At 38.9% G+C, this 20,622-nt stretch overlaps 1 protein-coding gene across 8 annotated transcripts in view; it reads left to right on the top strand.

Annotated features, from left to right (window-relative positions):
- Nucleotides 1-5,712: 5,712 nt before the first annotated feature.
- EXOC6 (exocyst complex component 6) overlaps nucleotides 5,713-20,622 on the top strand; it is a 123,649-nt gene continuing 108,739 nt past the window's right edge. For all 8 annotated transcript variants that reach the window (XM_084525698.1, XM_084525696.1, XM_084525695.1 and 5 more), the window contains exon 1: nucleotides 5,713-5,786. The gene's annotated coding sequence lies outside the window, so the exon portion shown is untranslated. The remainder of the gene's footprint in view (nucleotides 5,787-20,622) is intronic.

Raw genomic sequence — 20,622 nt, 5'->3', positions numbered from 1 at the left:
GGTTGTGGGAATGAGCAACCTAGAACCCTGACCCCAGCCTTACAGCATGCCTATACCAGTGCCAGCACAGTGGGCTCAGAAGATCTACATTGAAAATATCAGTAGTCCTACTGGTTTCTACCATATTACTTGCCTTTTCCTATGGGAAAAGCTGATTTACCTGCAGGCCCATCTGTAGATGTGTTTGAGGCTATGAAAGCCACCTGCTTTGTCTGAGGAGACCTAAGCTCAGGTATGAAGTGGATCCAGCTTGATCTTATTGGTATAGCTGCCATTTAGGGGTTTGTGTTAACAGAAGGAGAACCTGTCTAAGGCAGTGAAGTTGAGTGTGTGTACATGGCACTGCAGCCAATTTAATATGATAGGGCCACTTTGTGATTGTTTTGTTCGCTATCTTTTATTTAACATGACAGATTTCTCCAGCATCCCCTTAAATCCCATTATAAAAGTTAACAATGCCAAAACAGATTTTCAAGAAACTTGCTTTGAATACCACATAAAGTTCTAACTGTCTCATTTAATATTTTCTTTTTTAATACATAATGAAGACAACAGAAGAATGAAAAAAATGCGTACCTGTTTTCTCCCTAAAAAGACCAAACCAAATACCTTTGTGTTACCATAATATAAAACTTAATGTATCTGTCTTGCTTCTTGGTTGCAAAGTATAGTGCAAGTATCTCATGCATCACTAAGACTAGTTAAACTACATACAGCTAGCACGCATCTCTGTCAATTTTAATTGCTTATCTCTGCTATGGAGAACATTTCCCAATGGTTTTTTTTTTTTTTTTTTTTTTTTTTTTTTTTTGTGTATGCGTGTTAAGAAGGCTTAAAAAGTTAAGAGCAGCTTTCCAAATGCAATCCCCACTGCTCCAAGAGTTCTGTGTCTCCATGGTGTTTGGTTCTCCCCCAGTCTCTGGGCAGGAGGCAGGGGACCAACCCTTTCCTGCCCATGCTCTGTGTTCACACTTGAAGCCACTTGGATTTTCAGCCATTTGCTGTGACAAGTCTTCTATGTGTAATAAGGCAGCCCTGTCTCATACCGTGAGTCATCACTCTGGTGACACAGCCACTCTTCCAGGAGCTTCCTATTCTGCAGATGATTTACAATCCCTCTTTGATAACACAAATTCCTTTCTTGGACACACATCCACTGTGACATGCGTGCAACAACTGCTGCAGGAGCGCCTCATGCAGTGCCAGTGCTTCTAGGCAGACAGAGTTTGTGAATCCCTGTCTTCTGTTGTTGTGTGACTGCTCTTACAAAACACACAGGTGTTTGCAGAGGCATTGACCCATTTTTATCGCAAGAATGTTACACTTGTATACTCTGAGTTACTTAAGGAAAACTTGTCTGGAACAGTGCAGATTCTCAAGCTATACTGTGCAAATGCCATGTTATACTCCTCTAGAAAGTCCAAATTACATCAAGTCTTGTTATAACTGAAGCAAAACTGTTTAACATTACTTCCTGATTCATTCCCTTCTTTTAAAAGTGACTTGTATCACTGACCTACTGCAGGAGCTACAGCACAGTGAGGAAAGCTGTGAAAGCTGGAGGAGGAAAAAATATAAGACCTGGGGATTTCCATTTCTCCTGTGATATCTTTCACTTCATCAGGCTCTGCTTGCAGAAAGCTTTACTAGTTTTATCAGAATTGGTAAAGCAGTAATGAAAAGCCAAATGCAGTATGAGGAAGAAGTGCTACTCTGACATCCAATATTCAGTCACTAACCTGCACTGGCAGATGAAGGATTTCTTGGAGGACCAATTGAAACTATATTGGATAATTAGCAAATTAGCTATGTGAGAGACCCCACGGTCAGTGTAGCAACTCCATTATAAATACGAAATATGTGTATATTTAGGAAGCATTGCACATTTTACAGTTACTTAAATGAAATGATCTGCAGACTTTCAGGTCAAGCCTGAAATTTGTCCCTCCAGAATTACAAGGACAGTCAGTCCACTGATATGCAAAGGGCACATCTCATCCTGCCCATTCTTCTTCCTTTTTATGTAGTTGCCTCTGTGGAAGCCAATGCCAGTATCTGCATGAATAAAATGAGAATTTACCTTTGGTGACTGGTTTTTGGTAGAGAAAGTACATGGAAAATTAGCTGATTAGACTTAAAACTGCTTTTTATTTCACAGGTATAAATGATCCCTTTTCCCCATAAAATAGAAGGAAAAACAATGCCAGCCCAGAGAATTTATGTTTTGTTGAGATGTCCCAAACCTGACAACACAACCTTTTTTAAGAACTTTAGTTGCCACTTGTCTCTGTTTCTTGCTGACAACATCCAGCCATCACTGCCTTGAAAGCACGATAACTCTTGACTGCAACCAGTGACGATTTCAGCTTTAATTTTTCCTTTTGCTTCAGGAAGAGCAAATGGTGGGCAAACAAAACAATTTCCCCAATAAGCCCCACTAGAAGGTGGAAGGAGAGTCAGACGTGTCTGTGCCTACTTGCAGTCCACCCACTCCTTCCTTCCCTAGGCCCACCCTTCCGCCCTCTGTGCTGTCCCCAGGGGCACAGAGGCTCTGCCCTTGCTGGATGCGGTGGCAGTAGCGTGGAGGTGGCAGCAAGCTGTCCTGCCTGCAAGGCCTGGCAAGAGGCAAAAGGATCCTCTGGGGACCAGCCCTGCTGTGCTCCTCCAGCTGGGAAAGGAGTCGCCTGTGCTTCTATAAGCTGTAAAAAGAGCTTCTCTGCCCATGCCAACCTGTGTGGTGTGTATTTGACAAGTCTGGGTAACTGTGCTGTTCCCGTGCCCTACATGTAGGTCTACCCGGTGGTGCTACTAGTTCTCTAATACAACTTAATTGGCTGGGCCACTATCAAGGCCAAAATAACCGTGCAATGGGTTGAAGTTAGAAGTTCTGCTATCCTGGTGAATAACAACTTCATGTGAACCTGCTGAGGTAGCACCAACCCCTGAGACCACTGGCACAGCACCTTTTCTTTGCTGAGCTGGTGTGAAGTCAGCTCTCAAGGGCTCGGCAGTGCCAGCCAGCAGAGGCCTCCAAGCTTGTGGGATCAGCTCTTTATTCACATGAAAGACCTGACGCCTTTGATTTAGTACTTTTTTCTTTCCAGGATGATGACACCAAAGCAAAGGTCTCTGTGATCTCACCTTCTCAGCAGCTTTCATGTGTGAGGTTGATACACAGAGAGCTGCCTCTCTGGCATCTGTCTACTCAGTGGAAAGGGAGCAAAGAGGCACAGAGTTGCCCAGAGTGGCACAGCAAAGGTGTTGCCAACTCCTCGTGTCGCATTGTTTACTGCATTTAAAATCTTATTTTAGATTTCATTTTCAGACTTAGTTATTGCTGTTGTGTGATAATCTGAGCTTTCATTTAAAAGAGAGTCCAGAGATTCTGTAATGCAAAACTGTTGAAGAAAAATGACAAAATGTAAAGATAAAGGACTAGAAGAATCATAATACAAATAAGAACCTGTGTGATCTGAAGAACAAGTGTTATTTTCTCCATTTCCTGACCTTCCTGGAGAGGGGAGTCATAGTTTTAACACAGTTAGCAGAGATGGTGATGATTTTGCTTTGAAGTCCTCTAGCATCCTGAAGGTGCTCTTGTTCACGTATACAGTTCTGAGGGTTGCCCTGGCCAACATTACAAGGGGACAACAATGTGTGTGGAGGCACCCAAAGAAGCTCAGAAACCAAGGACAGGAAGAACTCTCCTGACTCGTCAAATTTAGTCTTCTTTTCTCACAGTTTCTCCTTCTATAGATCACTGGGGCGGGTGAAAGGAACTGCATTAAAGTCTTGCAGCTACTTTTTCCACTCCTTGTCCCCTACAATCTCCCACACAACCCTGAGGCTGAACTGAAGTATCTCTGCTCTGCTTAAGAGTCTTCTACTGCCAACCTAGACATGCTTATGGCCACTTAACTATCACTCTTTTATGCATCAGCACGATATTCTTCTTTAAAATCTTGTCTTCTCCTCTCATCATTTATCCTTCTGGTGTAAATACACCAGGAACAATTTCACTCTGACCCTGCAAAGACCATGCCCAGCTCTTCCAGGCTTCTCTTTTTCCTAATGTCAGATGTACTGTTGACATCAGAATGATTTTTCATGAGGTAGAAAGGACCAGAACATACTCCCATGGTGTATACTGCTGCTGGTGGCATATTTATTAGCTGACAGGCCAGCATATTCATATTGGCTGTCCAGTGTGTTATTTTCTCAACTACCTAGCTGTGGCAAGAGCAGCACCAAAACCAAACCAAAACAAAACAAAACAAAAAAAACAAGTCTCTATTTACTCACCTAACAGAGCAAAACAGCAAATGAAATACCCTGACTAGGATGAGATCTTCAGAAGTATTTAGAATTGATTAACCACATACACCAAACCTATGAATAAAATTCTTTGTCCAGTGTTGGACAAAGCCATCATTGCCTGCTCCTAGAAATGTGTGGAACATCAGTGATGTCTCACTCCTGTTATAGCACAGCTCAGTCTGCTAGTCAGAAAATCAAAGGAAGAGACATTCCTTGAGAGACAAACAGTAAATTTTAAATTAAGATTATAATCTCGGGAATACTCAGAAACAGTAAAATTGGTCTGTTTTACAGATCTCAATTAAAAACAAAACAAAACAAACAAAAAACAAAAACAAAAACACATTCAGATTTGTTCATGCTGTAAAGTCAACTCTTAATGAAGAGGAGTTATTTTTACTTTGCCTTAAACACTGAGAGACGCTTCTCCCCACATGCCATTATCTTGCAAATGTTCTGACAGACAGACACCTGGAAGGACTGAGAAATAGACACAATTGCATACTTACCATCTTAGGCTGAAATAAATGAAATAAAACACATTTGTTTTGTTGCATGGTGAGGTCTAGCAGTCTTATGATACGGCATAAAATACCTTGAAACACTATAGATAGAAACCCACAGGTATAATTTCTGCTGAATTTCTTTTTTTTTTTTTTTTTTTTTTTTTTTATATTAGATGGTACTAATTCAAACCAGGAATTAGGGTGAATAGCTATGTAAGGTGTACAAAGCAAAGGAAATTACCATCTTTGTACAGGTACAAAAATTTACCATGTCTGATACAGGATGCTGAAGACTTCCCTTAACCTTTCCAGCCAGAGCAGAAATTCTTTGCTGTTCTACTAAAGCATATAAAGTTAGATGAGTTTAATGACTACATTTAAGATACTAATACCTACAAAATTCTGGGAAAGCAGTATGCTTTTTTTTTTTTTTCCATTCAATGTCAGACCCAATCCTGTTCAGATGAATTGGATAACTATGTTAAACAGTGACTTGGAAGGGGAAGATGTTGTGGTCTTTAAACCTGTTATGAAACATCAGTAATACCAATTTTGTATTGGTTTAAAATTAGAGACATAAAATGATAGCACTTTACAATAATAAGTGCAAAGTCAGAACCACATACCCTAGAAAACAAAATTGCTAAATATACAATGCAGATGAAATAGAGTATCTAATAATTTATTCATGTTCCAACACAGAGAAAGAAAAAGCTAAATAAAGTTTAATAAAGTTACAAACCCCATGATTTCTTAGAAATCATGGTCTGAATTCTGTCTCAGGAAATGACAAGCCTACTACTCACCTACCATGAACAAAAATAAGAAACACCTGTTATCTCTTTGTTCTTACTTAATTTACTTCCTCCCACCCAGTTTGCTTCTTTGCCTTCATTCTGAAGTCCTGAGATGAGCAATAGTGAGGTCCTTGTTGTCTTTTAACATTTATGGTTAAAGACATAGGTAAGTGTATACAGTTGTAAGAAACTGTTTAAACTTGCCTTGTTCTTTCATTATTGCTTTGTTCTTACTCTTTTTCTTCATTATCTACCATAGCAGATATCTGCTGGGGGATACTTGCTTATGTGAATTTTTGGTATTTACTACATTTGGTAACGTGCCCGTTTTTATTTCTCAGGTTATTGTTCTCTTACAAGAATATAAAGCCCAATCACTTAAGGAAACTTAAGTTACTTTAATTAAAAACAAACAAAGAGGAAAAAACACACACTTATTTTCATGACTCCAAAATTTCTCTTCTTTTAATGCTTGAGTCAAACCAAATCATGCAGATTTTCTATAATTCTTGGGGTAGGAAAATTGAAGCCCTGTATTTTCACTCCTGCAACTGAACGTGTTTCAGCTGGCGGATGCATTGGTTTCTTCTCCTGAAAAATCTACTCAAAATTATGAAATAAAAAAGGGGGAAATGTTCTGTCCACTGCTTGTCTGAGTTTTTGAAAAATAATTCAACATCAAATTTAGAATGAGTAACACTTCCTGTTATGATACAACTGGCTTAAGAAAAATGGAGCTAGTGTGTATCTGTTTGTCCTTTCTGTTGGGGGGTAGGGGGAGAGAGAGAGAACAACAACAAAAAAACACTTTATTTGGCTGATTCTCTTTTATTTTTTCAAAGAATATTCATGCATCCTAGCGGTGCTCCTTGTGGTCATGTAAAAATCACTATAATTGTGTAAAACTATGTATCCTCTAAGCAACAAGAACAAAAGCTTCTATACGTGCTAAATATTGTTTCATTCAGGAAGTTGTTCTTATGTGTATGTTTCCACAACTATTATCAGTAGAACTGAAGGGTAGCAGCAATATCCACAAGTTGTCTGATTTCCTTCCCGCACTATCAAAGGTTGAAAGAGCAGAGATGAAAACACTGGGGGAAATGCCTGTAACTATGACATAAATGGCTTTCCAGCAAAGATTTAAGGAAGTTGCCTTTAATACATGTATATTGTTTATGGTATGTAGGAGGCACTCCTACCTGAAGCAGTCTGGTTGTGTTGGATCTTTTAAGTGTTCCCTAAGTGTGGCCTCAGAATGCTCTTCAGAGGGTTATTATATTAAGGTCTTAGTTAGAGCTGTGGAAGTATGAAGCTCCTCCACTGTTTCTTGGAGTTTTTCTTCTTATTTTTTTCTTTCTTCCCTGCATTTGTGCTAATGCATCTGAAATCAGGATGTACTGAATGTCTGTAAAAGTTCCAGTTCAAGCAGCTCTGGAAAACTCAGAGGATAAAATCACATTTTAAATTATTATTCTTCCGGCATGTTTTCATGTTATAGGGTTCCAATATGTATTCTGTTGTGACTTCTCTCCCAATGTTTGCTAGTACGTGTTAAGCCATACCTGTGTCAGAAATACGTGCAGGGGGAAGATTAATGAAAGAGCAGCTGCTAAGCTCTGTGACAAGATGTTGGAGCCCCAGTTTCCAGCTCCTGTTCCTGTCTGGGAAAAGTCCTCTGAACACGTGTCACTTCCAATAGAAATTCACGCTTGGTGAATGGTTTTAACATTGCTCAGCTCCCTTTTATGGCCTTATTTTGTCTAAATGTCATGGGTCAGTTTAAAGCATGTCCTGGTATAGGAATTGAGAGGAAGCAGTTGGCATGGCAGTTGGTTGGGAAAGGTATTAAATTGGATATCCAGATGTTTCCTTGATTAGGATCTCTAGACTGGTGTTCCCTTGGAGTCTAGGAAGTAATGAAGAACTGAACTGATGTCTGCCCAGACCACTGTTCTTTTTCAGAAAGTTTGTCCCATCCTTGTCACTGCTGCACACCCAATTGCCTCTCCTGGGGCTCTGCTGAGGCAGAGCAGGACTGACCACAGAGCTACATGCCCCCCATGAGTTCCTCTGCATGAGTTGAATGCAGGAGACTCAATACAAGGCTTTGTCAGAGCCTGCAAACCTGTCCTGTGGCAGCATCCCCATCCTCCTCTGCAACTGCAACCGCTGTTGCCCTGCCATGTCCTCCTCACAGAGAGCCTCTTGACTTCCTGACTCAATAAAACAGCTCCTCTGTTAGTGGTTAGAAATGCTTCGGGGGGGGGGGAGGGGGGGGGGGAAGAAAAAAAGCCTTTGTATATAATTGGCTTGATAATTAGCAAGGCCAGGTATTTAAGATGTCTTTAGGCAGGTGATGGGCCCTTAAGTGCTCATGTTGGGCACTTTTATGCATAGCAAGTGGTAAATGCCAGGGAAATAAAATCACTCAAGATATACCCCCAATGTGAGGGGAAAGAGCTGAATAGCAACTCTTAGATTTAGTTGCCTCAGTTCAGCCCAAGTCCGTCTTGTATGTGATAGGTTTTTGTTTTTTTTTTTTGAAGTAAGTAGTAAAAATTGCTGAAAGTCTGGAGGAATGAAACCTGGCTCATTTGAAGCTTTCTGAAGGAAGAGGTTGGATGTCTTAAAAACTAAGTGTATGTTATAAATAACTGGATTACAACTGGAAATCTTGGAGAGGTGAAAATAGTTTAGTACTCTCTAGGTAGCAATGACTTCTCTTTAAAACAAACAAATTTAAAATCACTGTTAATACATAAGACAGGTGAAAATGAGTCAGTACATACCAAATCTTACTTGGTAGACCCATCTGCTGTGTGCTCATCAGATCTTGCTACCTCAGAGAGCTGTGTTAAGCCTTTAGTCTTCATAGTTTGAAGGACAAAGGCTTTTTGTTCATTTGTTGTAGTGGAGGCTATAAAACCACAAGTTAAAAATACTTAACAGCCAACTGGCATCTGCAGTGTAAACAGGTGAGGTTTGAATATCCATTGCCTACAGCTTGTGCCATCATTTGTGTCAATCCAAAGTGATGTAAAAGAAAGTCAGAAGAGCAAGGTTACCATGCTAAATTTTGTGTTATTCTGATTTTTAGTATTCAATACAAAGAAGTAGAACATCACTTTCTCCATAATCTCCATAAAGCTCAAGAGAACTACTTACATGATGTGTGTTTTTTAAAACATAATAAAATACCTCTTCCACCTCCAATAACATTTTAGTTGGCTGGTGTTCTCCCCTCCTTCAGCTGGGAGTGATAACTTAGTAGTAGGCACATGGGGCAATGCACACTCTTCTTCACTTGCTAGGGACCTCACGATACTTGGTAACTCCCTCCTGCATCTCATAACCAGCAAGATCCTTTGTAGGGTTGTGAACACACCTCACCCTCAAAACCTGCTGTTAAAATCTGTTGGGGTTTTTGTCCATGGCTAATTCCTACCTTATGTCTCTCCTGAGTTTCCTACCCTTCTCTATTACTACCTCGTTCTCTCCAGGCTTACAGGCCACCCACCCCAGCAAGATGTGCAGTCCCACTGATCCCACTCCTGTATAGCGTGCTGTTCTCTCTGTGCAGCTGTGCGAGCACTGCTGTGGCTACACAGCTGCTCATTTGCCTAATTTGCTAGCAAATGCTCAGAGGGACATTTCTTAATGTTCCGCATGTTGGTCACAATTGATTTATTAATTAACATAGAGGTGGGAATAAAGGATCGGTGTTTATTTTATCTGTATCTTCCACGAACATGCTTTTTCATTCACATAATTGACCGAAGCTGACTGTTACTTCATTCCTGTAAAACAGGAATGATAATACCTGCCAAGGAGCTGTTTGTAAGCTTTGCTGAGCTCTTCACCATCCTCAGCAGGAAGCAGCACAGAAGCATATGGCCAACACACTATTTCTGAAGAGTCCAGTTCAAAATTTTTTCAAACACTTCTACTAGCCTGTGATAGCTCACAGTCCCCTTCCAATGGTTCTCCCATCACTTTAAGACAGGTTGCATACAAAAGGGTTTTTCTGGTCCTTCTCTTCCCATACGCTTTGTGAAAACTCATGCTAGTGAAAACTAACCGCTTTATTTGTATTTTTGAGGTTAATTTTCAGCTGAAGTTCCCTGAACTAACCGGCCACGTGGTTTCATGACTGCTCATGCTCAGAGGAGCAATGCAGCAAGAGCATGCCTCTGAGTAGTAGCAGGGCTGCTCCTTTCAGTCACAGCATGAATTTACATTGCCTAAAGTTTATTGGGAAACCTAAGTTTCAGCAATTCTCCTCCAGGTAAGTAACATCAGTGAGCTCTTTGTGGCACATAGCTTCATAATGTTTCAGCTAACCATGTGCCTTAACACTGAACTTTTATCTATGATGAAAGTTAGGGGTTACCTGAAAATCAGTGACCCACCATGTTCAGGACACAATGATTTGCAGAAATTGCAGTCAATCTTTTTCTGGTGAAGAGCTTGAGCTAGCAGAAGGGAAATATACCCAGGTTATACTCTGACACGGTCATCTTTGTATCCAGGCTTGAGTAATGGCCTTTCAGGGGAGGAGAAAACTTGGCACTTCATCCCTGTGCCCTGCATAAACTCATTAAATGCTGTGACTCAGCTGAGGTCTTCTGTAATTCCCTAGTGAACTGGAAGATAATGGGGATATATAAGTTTGTGAAAACCATGGAGTTAAAGAACTTTTCTGGGATAGTGACAGACTTCACTTAACACCCTGGAGATGTAGTGAAGTAAGTCAAACACAGCCTGAAGAATGTCTCACATAGTTTTCTCTACTGTTGAGGACCCCAATCCCAGATAACAGGGGTAATACATGCTAAGTACTTGAGTCAGCATTGCTGGCTGCAAAAGTACAAATCTCATATTAGCTTCCATTACACAAAGTAACATTTCCATCATAAAACTTGAAAAGTATTACTTTTTCATTACTGAACTACTTTATGATTTCTTGTTTTGATTTTTAGAAATATAAAACCCATCAGTAACAGGTAACATGCATCATAAAGTAATGCACCATTAAACACATGCAAATACGAATAAAAAATTGCACAAATGTTAGACTTCTGAAAATGAAATTGGTATTTTGGATTTAATAAGAAAGTGTCCAAATCCAAACAAGTTGTTAATGGACATAATGAAATAAGTAAGAGTAAGCCCTAAGGTTTTTTTCTTCTGAAAGTGTCAAATAGTTCCCTTAAAGTGTTTTGTCAGAAAACACGTATCCTTTACGTAACTGTTTGCTGTGGTTCCTGCTGCCTTTTGTTCAGCATTCGACTCTAAATACACCTATCTACAATAATCGGAGCCATAAAGAGAAACAGTTCCATGTCTGGAAAAAAACTATAGCGGGTGCCACTTGTGCTAAAACAGTTCTGGTGGGTAATGGTGGGAGTTTTTTCATAGTTAAGTGCATCCATTAACGTGTATAAGGAATAGCTAAAGGCATTCAATTACACTGTTGAGGGACTAACCTTCTGTGACTGGGCTAATGTGGTGCTTGAATGAGAACTGATCATGGGGGGGAGGGAATGCGGGGTCGGGGGTGGAGGGGGAGTAAAAACTACTGGAAGATGCCTCTTATAGTAACACTTGGTAGCTTTTTGCTGAACTTTAAATAAATGACAACTGTCAGATCAATGTCCAGAGGATCCAGAATATTTCAAATAGCCATTAAAATAACCCGTGCTGCTGCTTCAGTTGTACCAGAGCAAGTCTGTAGTAACATCAAAATCACAGCTTATGAATTGTAGACAAATGAATTGGTCTTGGAGAATGCTTTTCCACTGTGCTGAGTAGCTCTTCTAAAACTGCATGATCCCAGAAAACTGCATGATCCCAGGTGACTAGTTTACTTCGACAATGTTTAAAAAACTCTTTTGCTTTGTAGCTATCAAAGTACATGAATCATTCTCAAACTTATTTTTTTATTCTTGTTTCTGTACATATCTGATAAGAAGAAAGTACACTCAACTTGAAGGTTATTTTAAAATGACATTTGGAAAAGGTTAAGATTTTCCTCTTTCTTTGGTATGATGTAATCAGGTTAAGCTTTCATTCTGAATCAAGATACTGGAGAGCCAGGTTGTACCACAGTTGTTAGCATTATTCTTTTATTTTCTTGATGGTTTGCATTAGAAAATAGAGCATCTCCCCTGAGAGCTTCAGATGGAAAGTGCACTGATAGGAAAATACACTGAATCCTGTAGATGTTATTTTTTTTGCACAGGTGAAATGGGTGGAGAGATGCATCACTAGAGCAGCTGATCATAGCTTTCTTTAACAAGTTTTGCAGAAGGCACAGTTAGGGTTTCTGGCTTTTTTTTAAGCAGCTTATTCAGCTGTAAAGATTTGGGGTTGCTGTTTAATTAGCTGTTTAGAATTGTACACTTTGCATAATTGTTATTTGACTAGGCTCCAAAAAAAAAAAAAAAGGAAGTTCAGTCTATTCGTTACTCAACTAAAACAATCTAAAATGCGAATCATCCTTTCTGATTTCTTTTTGTTGCTTTGAATTTTTGAGACTTCTTCCAGGGAAAGATATTGTAACTTCTGCTTCAGTCTTATGCATAGTTTCATCTTTAGGTAGAATTTCTTATAGGTAGAAGACAACATATTTCAAGTTCCTTTGACAGAAATAATTTATTTGACTTGGGAGTCAGTGGTGAAAATAGTTAATGTTAAATATATTTAAAAAAAAATCTCAGATGTGGAGAAACTCATACACATATATTGACTTCCCATAAAGATACATAGACATGTATGTGAATGTATTTATGTATGTTAAAAACCTCTTTAAAATGTTTTGTACTGGTTATCTTTCACACTCTAATGGGACCTGAGCACCCTTGTAGAAATTCTTACTCTACATATTAGAACAGAAAATAAATAATAAATAGTATTTTCCAAAAGATTTATATACATGAAAACCTTCTGTAGCTGACACCATAGCTGGCTTTGTATTATTAGCATTTCTCCAACATTCTCTAGGGCTCTGAAATATGCAATTAATATCAGTGGGACAGATCTCACAGTTCATTCTAAAATTCTCAGTCAGGCTATATCCAAAGGAAAAACCTTACCTATGAATGCTGACCAAAATGGCCAGCGGTACGAGACAGGAGTTTTGGAGATAATTCCTAGCAGAGCCTTTCTCCACCTGTCCTTCCACATCAGGTCCCTCTTTGTGCTTTCCTCCCTGTCTCTCTTTGGCCTGTCATATTCAGACTTGTGCAGTACCTCCTGCTTGGCTCCTGCCTCTTCCCAGGTGGGCAGCAGTATTGGGATTTGGGCCCCATTGCCCTCTTGTTTCCCTCTTTGTAGGATATAGGGTACCAGAATATGCTGAGGATGTGGATAGAGGTGGGGATGTAGGGTTGGTACTGGGGCATAAGGTTCACAGGTAGAACCTCTGTGAAGTTTGCAGCAGTATTCACAAATTCCTGTTTTGACTGTTGTCTACAGATATTGATGAAAAGCTCCTTTCACGACAAAGGCAGGAAGCTTTTAACATGAAAATGGTCAAACTGTTGTCACAATTCAAAGCAAATATGAGGGCTGGATAGAAACACAATGTAAACATTCCCAGGAGAAGCTTCTTGAGGTTTGTTGTGCAGAGCGAAGTTGGCACAGTGTCCCATTTGCAAAGTTGTTTTTTTTTTTTTTGTAAAAAAAAAAAAAATCAAATAGTTTTTTGTTTGTTTTTTTACACTATTTAAGTGACATTTTATTTGTTTTAAGAATCAGTTGCTGACGCACAAGACTTCTCTGTCCACTGAATCACATCAGATGAGCACTCTTTGTATAGTCACAAGTGTCTGCTTTGTAGGCTTGTTTTTGCAATTGAAAAATCAATAATTCATTCATAGAGAAGATAAAGAGCTCAAGCCCATTATGAGATTACTGCCACTGTGAAGAATTTCAATTGTATTCATGTTAAAAGAGGAGGAGACTGAGAGCATTTGCTACTTCTAGTTTGGTCTGCTACCTATTCTATTTTTTTCTAAGCTGCCTATCACTGAGCAATCTTAGTACCTATAAACTTGTCACTCAAATGTTGTACTAAGTTATCTCGAAAGCAATATTTACTATAATGAGACTAAAGCTTGTTCTGATTATTATAAAAATGCTTTTTTTCAATAACTTTCTACTGTAATTCCCAAATGAACGTGTAACCCATGCGTTCATGAAGTAATTGTTACTGAGTAATTTACAGCTGAAAAATACAAATCGCTAACTGATCACTATCTAACTGATTACATTAGTTTACCTGCAGGAAGAATCACTCTAAGGGGTGAGAATGTACAAGTGATCAAAATTAGTAAATGTATTAGGTTAAAGGGAAAGCAATCAATTTTGAATGACTTTACAAGTGATCATCTCTAATTTTCAAGGTATTGTAGAAACAATGGAAGTAGGACAAAACTGGCAAAATGTATTTATTTTCTCATTCATTTAAAGCTCTTTTCCCTACCTCTTGCTGTCACCACAGCAGTTATTTTCTCTCAAAGCATAAGAAGACCATAGTAATCCATAGCACTTGCTGCTTTGCTCAAGTGCAAAGAGGTTATCCAGAAAAATAATAATCTCCTGTTATGGTGAATGTATTGTGCATGTGAAAGACCACAGTTTCAGGCCTGGTATTTTCTGCAATAAGCTACTCTGACTGCATAGTCATCAGCAATCTCTGGGCTGTGTTTTCATTTACAATTTCTTCAGAGACAAATCTGATTCTCTTCTCCTTCCTGCCCCGCACACAGATTGCTTCTGTGGCTGTGCTCTAACCCAGACTTGTAAAATGATCCAATTAAGAGACTGCTAAAAAAGGTTTTTTTTTTTTTTTTTAAGGGAAAAAAAAAATATATTTGCTTTAGATTTGTATTTCACGGACTAAATCAGAGCACTACGTAGCTCTGGCTAGGTTTGCCCTGGGCTCAGCACAGACATGCTAATGACATCTTTAACACAGCCCTGATCGTAAGCTCACTGCATGGTTCACAGTCATGTTTAGGTCTGATCTGCAATATGTGGGGTCCAAAGGGACCGGAAGAAATGATGTTAGGGCTCTATATATGTTAAGAAACACAACGCAGGGCAAATCTCTGAGAATATAACCACAGAGCTGTTATGTTCATTTAATCTGTCATTATATTTCCCCTATTACTTCATAAATTTGCAACAGAAGCAGAAGTTTTAGAACTCTTCAACAACTGGTAGCACTTGATTCCTTTTTAATGTACTGCAATTGCTTCTCTCCTGACTGGTTATACCATCTGTGTTTTTGAAAAAGAATGTAAGCTGAAAATATAGCAAGACATGCACAGGACAAAATGTGAGAGGAAGAGTCATGGTTCCAAGGCAAAAGTTCACAAAGACTCTTTTCTTACCAAATCAGGTTGAAATGTCATGAGCCTGGAGGCCTTCTGGTTTCAGAACAAGGATGCAGAGTCAGGGCCGGTTCAAGAACCCCACTGCATGAGGTTAAAGTAAAAGCCTGCATAGTAGAAGTCCCTGTGGAATCTTTCCAAGGCTTCAGTGATTTGCCTTTTTGTGTGTGTGTCAATGAGCAAGTCTATTTTGCAAGTGCTACTCTTTTTTTCTCTTATGAATTATTGATGTTTAAAAATTGCATGTGTTGTGCACCTTTAATTTCCGTAGTTTATTTTGTCTGTCAGCTTATGTATGGAGAAACATTATAATATTTAAAAATATGTTCAATCCTAATTCAAGAAGGCTTTTGGTGCACGTTAAGTACTTACATTTGAAGCTCACTTCCCCACAAGTTCTACTGGGAGGAAAAACTGACTTCTCAAATATTTTGAGATTACTTGGTGAATAACTTAAACTCCAAGAAATGTAATATATTTTGAGTTGATGTTGATGAAAAATTGAAAGGCAATTCCATGAGAAGTCATGTTTTCTATAGGATTCTTCCCTCATTGGAGAAAATAGTCTTATTCTTTAAACAATTACTCCTTATTCTTCTATTTGACTAAATATTTTGTGTTTAGATTTCTTAAGAATTTCTTTTAAAAATTGAAGTAAAACCATTGCTAGCTGCAAGGTTTCTGAGTTACATTTCTCTAGCTGCAGCATAAAGACTTCAGGAGCATATGCCTCTGAAGAGCAAAGAATTTGCTGTAGTTCCTCAAAGAATCATTTCAGAAATATATGAGTAGCACCGCTTTACTGCTTACTGAATCTTAGTCACTTGTGCTTAGGCTTTTGCAATAGCCACGTGAAAAAGAAAGGGTTATTTATTAAGAGCAGAACAGTTCCCTTTTAGTTCTGTAGCAATCATGTCTCTTTTTTTCCAGTCCATGGAAAGTGTTATCTCAGGCAGCTTTGTGCAGGAAGTTCTGTTTATCACTTCCTCACAGTTGCAGTTTGTCTAGGACTTAAATATATGATATCAGATTGCATCAAAATGTGGGCCTTTGTGTGCTTAACTCATCAAAGGAGTGGACCCTCAGGACTTGATATCACTTCGCTGCATATGCAGTCATGTAGCAAAACAAAGTCTATCTAAACAGGACAGAACTATTTCTGTTGGTAGTGTAGCAAAGCTAGCAGAATTGGTGTAGTTTCAGGTATCTGCACAGTTTCACTTCTTGTTTTTAAATTTATCACTTTTTTAAAAGTGACATGGTTTGCCTGTTTTTACTATGTAAACCATGATGAAAAACAAAATAGTACTTGTACAACCAAAAAAACAAAAATCAAACCCAACTGGGATTCACTTGGTGTAAACTACTGTGATGCCTGCTTGCATTATAAAAACACGCTAAAAATTTGAATCCATATGCTTTAGGCTGGTAGCTATTTGAGCAAATCTCAAATGATAGATAGTTATCTATATAATCATGTGTTAAATAAGCTTAAGGTATGGTGTCCAAGACTGTAACAAGATCAGCAGTTCTTGTAAGATGTTGGCTAGGGCTTATGAACCTGCTCTCCTACCTTTGTGGTGGTTTCTATTTTCTGTAACCCTGATAAAGGAGTTCCCTCTTCAGTATAACAGGCTGCATTGCCAGATGTTAGTCTTCGTGGGCAGCCACAGGAAGCCTATTCAAACTGTGCAGTAATACTTCTTCTCTGCTCTGACTCTGGTTTTCAGTACCACCCTCTTCCACGCCCCATGCAGTATCTAACTTAACTGTATTGGCCCTTTTACTCAATATGAGCTGGTTTCATGGTGGCTGATAGATGTCTGTCCATTGCAGAGCCTGAGATCTGCTTGCCAGTCAGGGAAGCTGCAGCTTTGGGTGTGTTTCTGCCCCTTCCCACGTGCTTCTGGTGCATGTTTTAACCACGTGATTGACGCAAAGCTGAGAATACGAAGTTTATGCCAGTATCCGCCCTCAAATCCATGATGTAACACATTCTCTATTTACTAAAATCTGCTAGTACTATTAAAAAAAAAAAAGTTATTCAGCAGTAAAATGTGTCTACTCTCTTATTGTCTCCTTGTGAAATAACATGTTATTAACAGAATGTGGCCAGAAAGTGCTTTTTTTTTTTTTTTTTTTTTTTTTTTTTTTTTTTTTTTTCCTCATTATTTTAACTGCTCTATGGGCCAATGAACAAGATTAAGAGATTACTCCAAATCCCATCAAACAACTGCTGGGGCAGCCAGTCAGTGTTGTGACCTGAGCAGAGCCCTTGTGCTGAAGGAAGGGGCCCCTGAGGCCAAACCTGTAGGGATGGATGACTGGAGCTTCTGGCAGACCCCTTCCTGTCAGTCCTTCAGAGAGATGAAATAATCCAGTTCTTATTCCAGTGTTTTCCAGCCCGCCTTGGTATGCCAGGGAAACCCTGAGAGGCATTTCGTTGTGCCTTCCTGCTTGTCAGTTCCTGCCTCCCACCACATTTTCCACAAGAGAGGTTGTATAGGCCCTACCAGTCACTTATTAGAGCTAATGGAAATTCTGAAAGGTATAGGATATACGGCTCTGTGCTGCATTTTTGAACATTTTTCAGAGCTTTGTTGTGAACACACTGTTGCTGCCAGATGGAAAACAAGAAATCTCTCAAAACTACTTATTAAAGAAGCTGAACTTTCCTCCCTTTCTCTTTCAGTTTGGTTATGTACCAAAAGTGAAACTTGGGAATCTACCTCCAAAACTGTCATACTGCTCCAAACTTTGAAAATAATAGTATTTTGCAGTAAGAAAATGCATGCTGTTACCTTAGGAAGAATTATTTTCTTTTCACTATGGTGGTGGTGGGAATCTGGTTTTTGTTAGTCAATATAGATAATCAGTGCTCTGAATCAAGTTTATAGATACTAATCAGCCATGTAACATTTCACACGTACATATTTGCACTGCAAAAACTGGAAGTTTTGCATAGTTCTGCTTTGTGGAACATCACACCACCCTAAAAACGCACTCAACTGCCTTTTTGGGAAGGGCAGTGGGTGAAAATGGGGTGTTAGCGATTATTGTCTAGATAAGGTTGATATTTTCCAGCTGTTTGCAACTATAGATGTTGTTCTTGTCTATAGCAATTAATATATATGTACAAAATCTTAGATGTTCAAGTAGGTGCTGGTATTGTATGTGCCACTGGAGATGTCTGATGGGTCCACCTCTCTTGACAGTCTGTGGCTTATGGACTCTAGGGAGCATGAAAATCCTTATCATTTGAGTTAAAAGATTCACTTTTCCAATTAAGGTGAGACTTAAAACTATAGAATTATTTCTGTCCGTTCTTTTTTTCCTCTCTCTCCCAGACCCTCGCTCCTCACACACACACGTTGTGTCCTAGCTAAGGAAAGCATGTAACGTGGCGTCACCTTTAAAGTTCTGTTTAAATCCAGCTAAAATCAACAAGGCAGAAGAACCACCAGTTTAACAGTTTCTTGGCTTGGGGTTGCTCTAGGACTCCCAGAGATACTAATGCATGTTAATTTAAACTTCTTATCAGCAGACTAGCAAGACTGTTCACACATTTTCCAGAGACACCACAGGATTTAGGCTGTTGTCCTAATTGCTATTGTTCAGACTGCCAGCTATTATATTTACCACAAACTGTTTTCATCTTTTTGGGAGCCTGGTGCTAAACTGATAAACAACACCTACCTTGGCAAATTGTTGCCTTCTGGAAGGTGAAGCAATTACACTGTAGGATGCAGACAAGCTTCTATACTAAGTGTGTAAATTTTTGGCTGGGGTTTCAATAGGTGGTAAATCTGTTTTTAGGGAATCTTGTACCTGATTGGAAATGCAGGGCTCCGTGACACAAAACATTGCACACAGTCGTTCTTCAAGTTATTATCTATTATTATTATTTATTTTATTTTATTTTTTAAGGATAAACGTAGCTGATTAACCAAGATGTTTCTATGCCTGATCAGGTCTGAACTTATCCTACTAGATAGTCTAATAGTGGAATCACAGTCTCACTCTGTGTCTGATTTGCATTAATGATTCTGTCAGAGATGAGTTTCTTTATTCCATAGATGTCTTAGCTGCTCAGAAGAATACAACTGTGTTGATACTAGTCCCACAGCTGTGATGATAATAGTCTGGAAAATTTCTCCAGGCAAATATAAACAAAGGAGAGAGATCCTTCTTCCTCTCTACAGTCAAAAAACAAAACAAAACAAAAAAAAAAAACACACACCTTGATCTGTGTCCAAATTTTCCTCATTTAATGTGGTTTGGCATTAGATTCTTTGCTTTGACAGGTATCTGTTGCTGAAAAGCATTGTACCACTCTTTGTTCTCTACCATAGTTTCATGCCCCTTTTCTTGCACTAGGAGCAGTGCTTGTCTGACCTGGCAGTTAGTTCAGAGAATGTCAAACCAGAAGACAATGTTATCAAGAAAAGCAACTTATTTTATTGCATTGTCATTCCTTTGTCCAGTTTAGGGAAGGGCCAGGAAACTTGTGTCCTGGTCAGCCAGTCTAAATTCTTGGGCAATAATTTCTTCATAAAACTATGTTTAGCACTAAGATTGAACATGTAAGTGTCTGACTTCTAAAACTGCTTTCTCCTTTCCATTTTTAGGTGTAGTTATTAACCTATATAATTTAAAGGAAATTTATATCACATCACATATTTTTATGCAAATATTGACTTGCTTTGAAAAAATTATTATACAGACTTGTCCTCAATTTAAACCACAGTTGAGGCTGTAAAGAAGTTTGGTTAGGCTTGTATTTGTTTCTATTTTTTTAAACTCTTCTCTGCTTCCTTTTTTTTTTTTTTTTTTTGTTGGAATACTTCCAGCCCCATCAGAATCTGGAAGTACCAGAAATAAATCAGAGGCACTCATTTCTGCAAAGGTTGGGTGTTACTGTGTTGAAGGTACTGAGATGGGATTTGGGAAATCTGTATTCAATTTTCTGCTTTACCTCTAGTTTAACATTGAAGCATACACTTATTTTATTAAATAGTTTACCCAATATCCCACCCATGAAATAGTTGACATTTCCTTACCCAAGAGGGTAACAGTATGTTCATTCATGGTTCTGTGATGCTCAGAAGGTATGGAGATCATTTGAGTGATTTGGAAACACAGGCTCTTGCAGAGTAACAACAAAACGCTGTCATGTTTAAATAAATGCAGGATTTGTTTTTGTTTTCCAAATCAATATCTTGTTTTAACCTGCTGGAGAACAAGCTATCTTGTTTGTTTCTGGATACACATATTGTTGCAGTCCTCAACAGCACTGGTTGTGTCACTCCTGACCTGCTAACAGGGAAAGTGATGTGTGGAATAGTCCATCTTCAGTGGTGATTTTACAGGGAGTTACTGAAGGTTTACTATTTTCATTAAGACATTCATATTATCACTTTTTCCCTTTGAGACGTACAAGTTAGCAAATTTTGTTCAATAAACATTGTTGTGCTTTTATTTAGCAGCGTGGCTTACTGGGTAGTGTGATTATATATCGTACATCTGGCTCTGTATTTGAGCAGGGAAGGAAGGATTTGACTCTGACCACTCCAAACTTAGAGATTGTGACCCTGTGAATCA

Source organism: Aythya ferina, assembly GCF_964211825.1.
Source record: "Aythya ferina genome assembly, chromosome: 7".
Classification (NCBI taxonomy): domain Eukaryota; kingdom Metazoa; phylum Chordata; class Aves; order Anseriformes; family Anatidae; genus Aythya; species Aythya ferina.
This window is presented reverse-complemented; position numbering and strand designations above follow the sequence as displayed.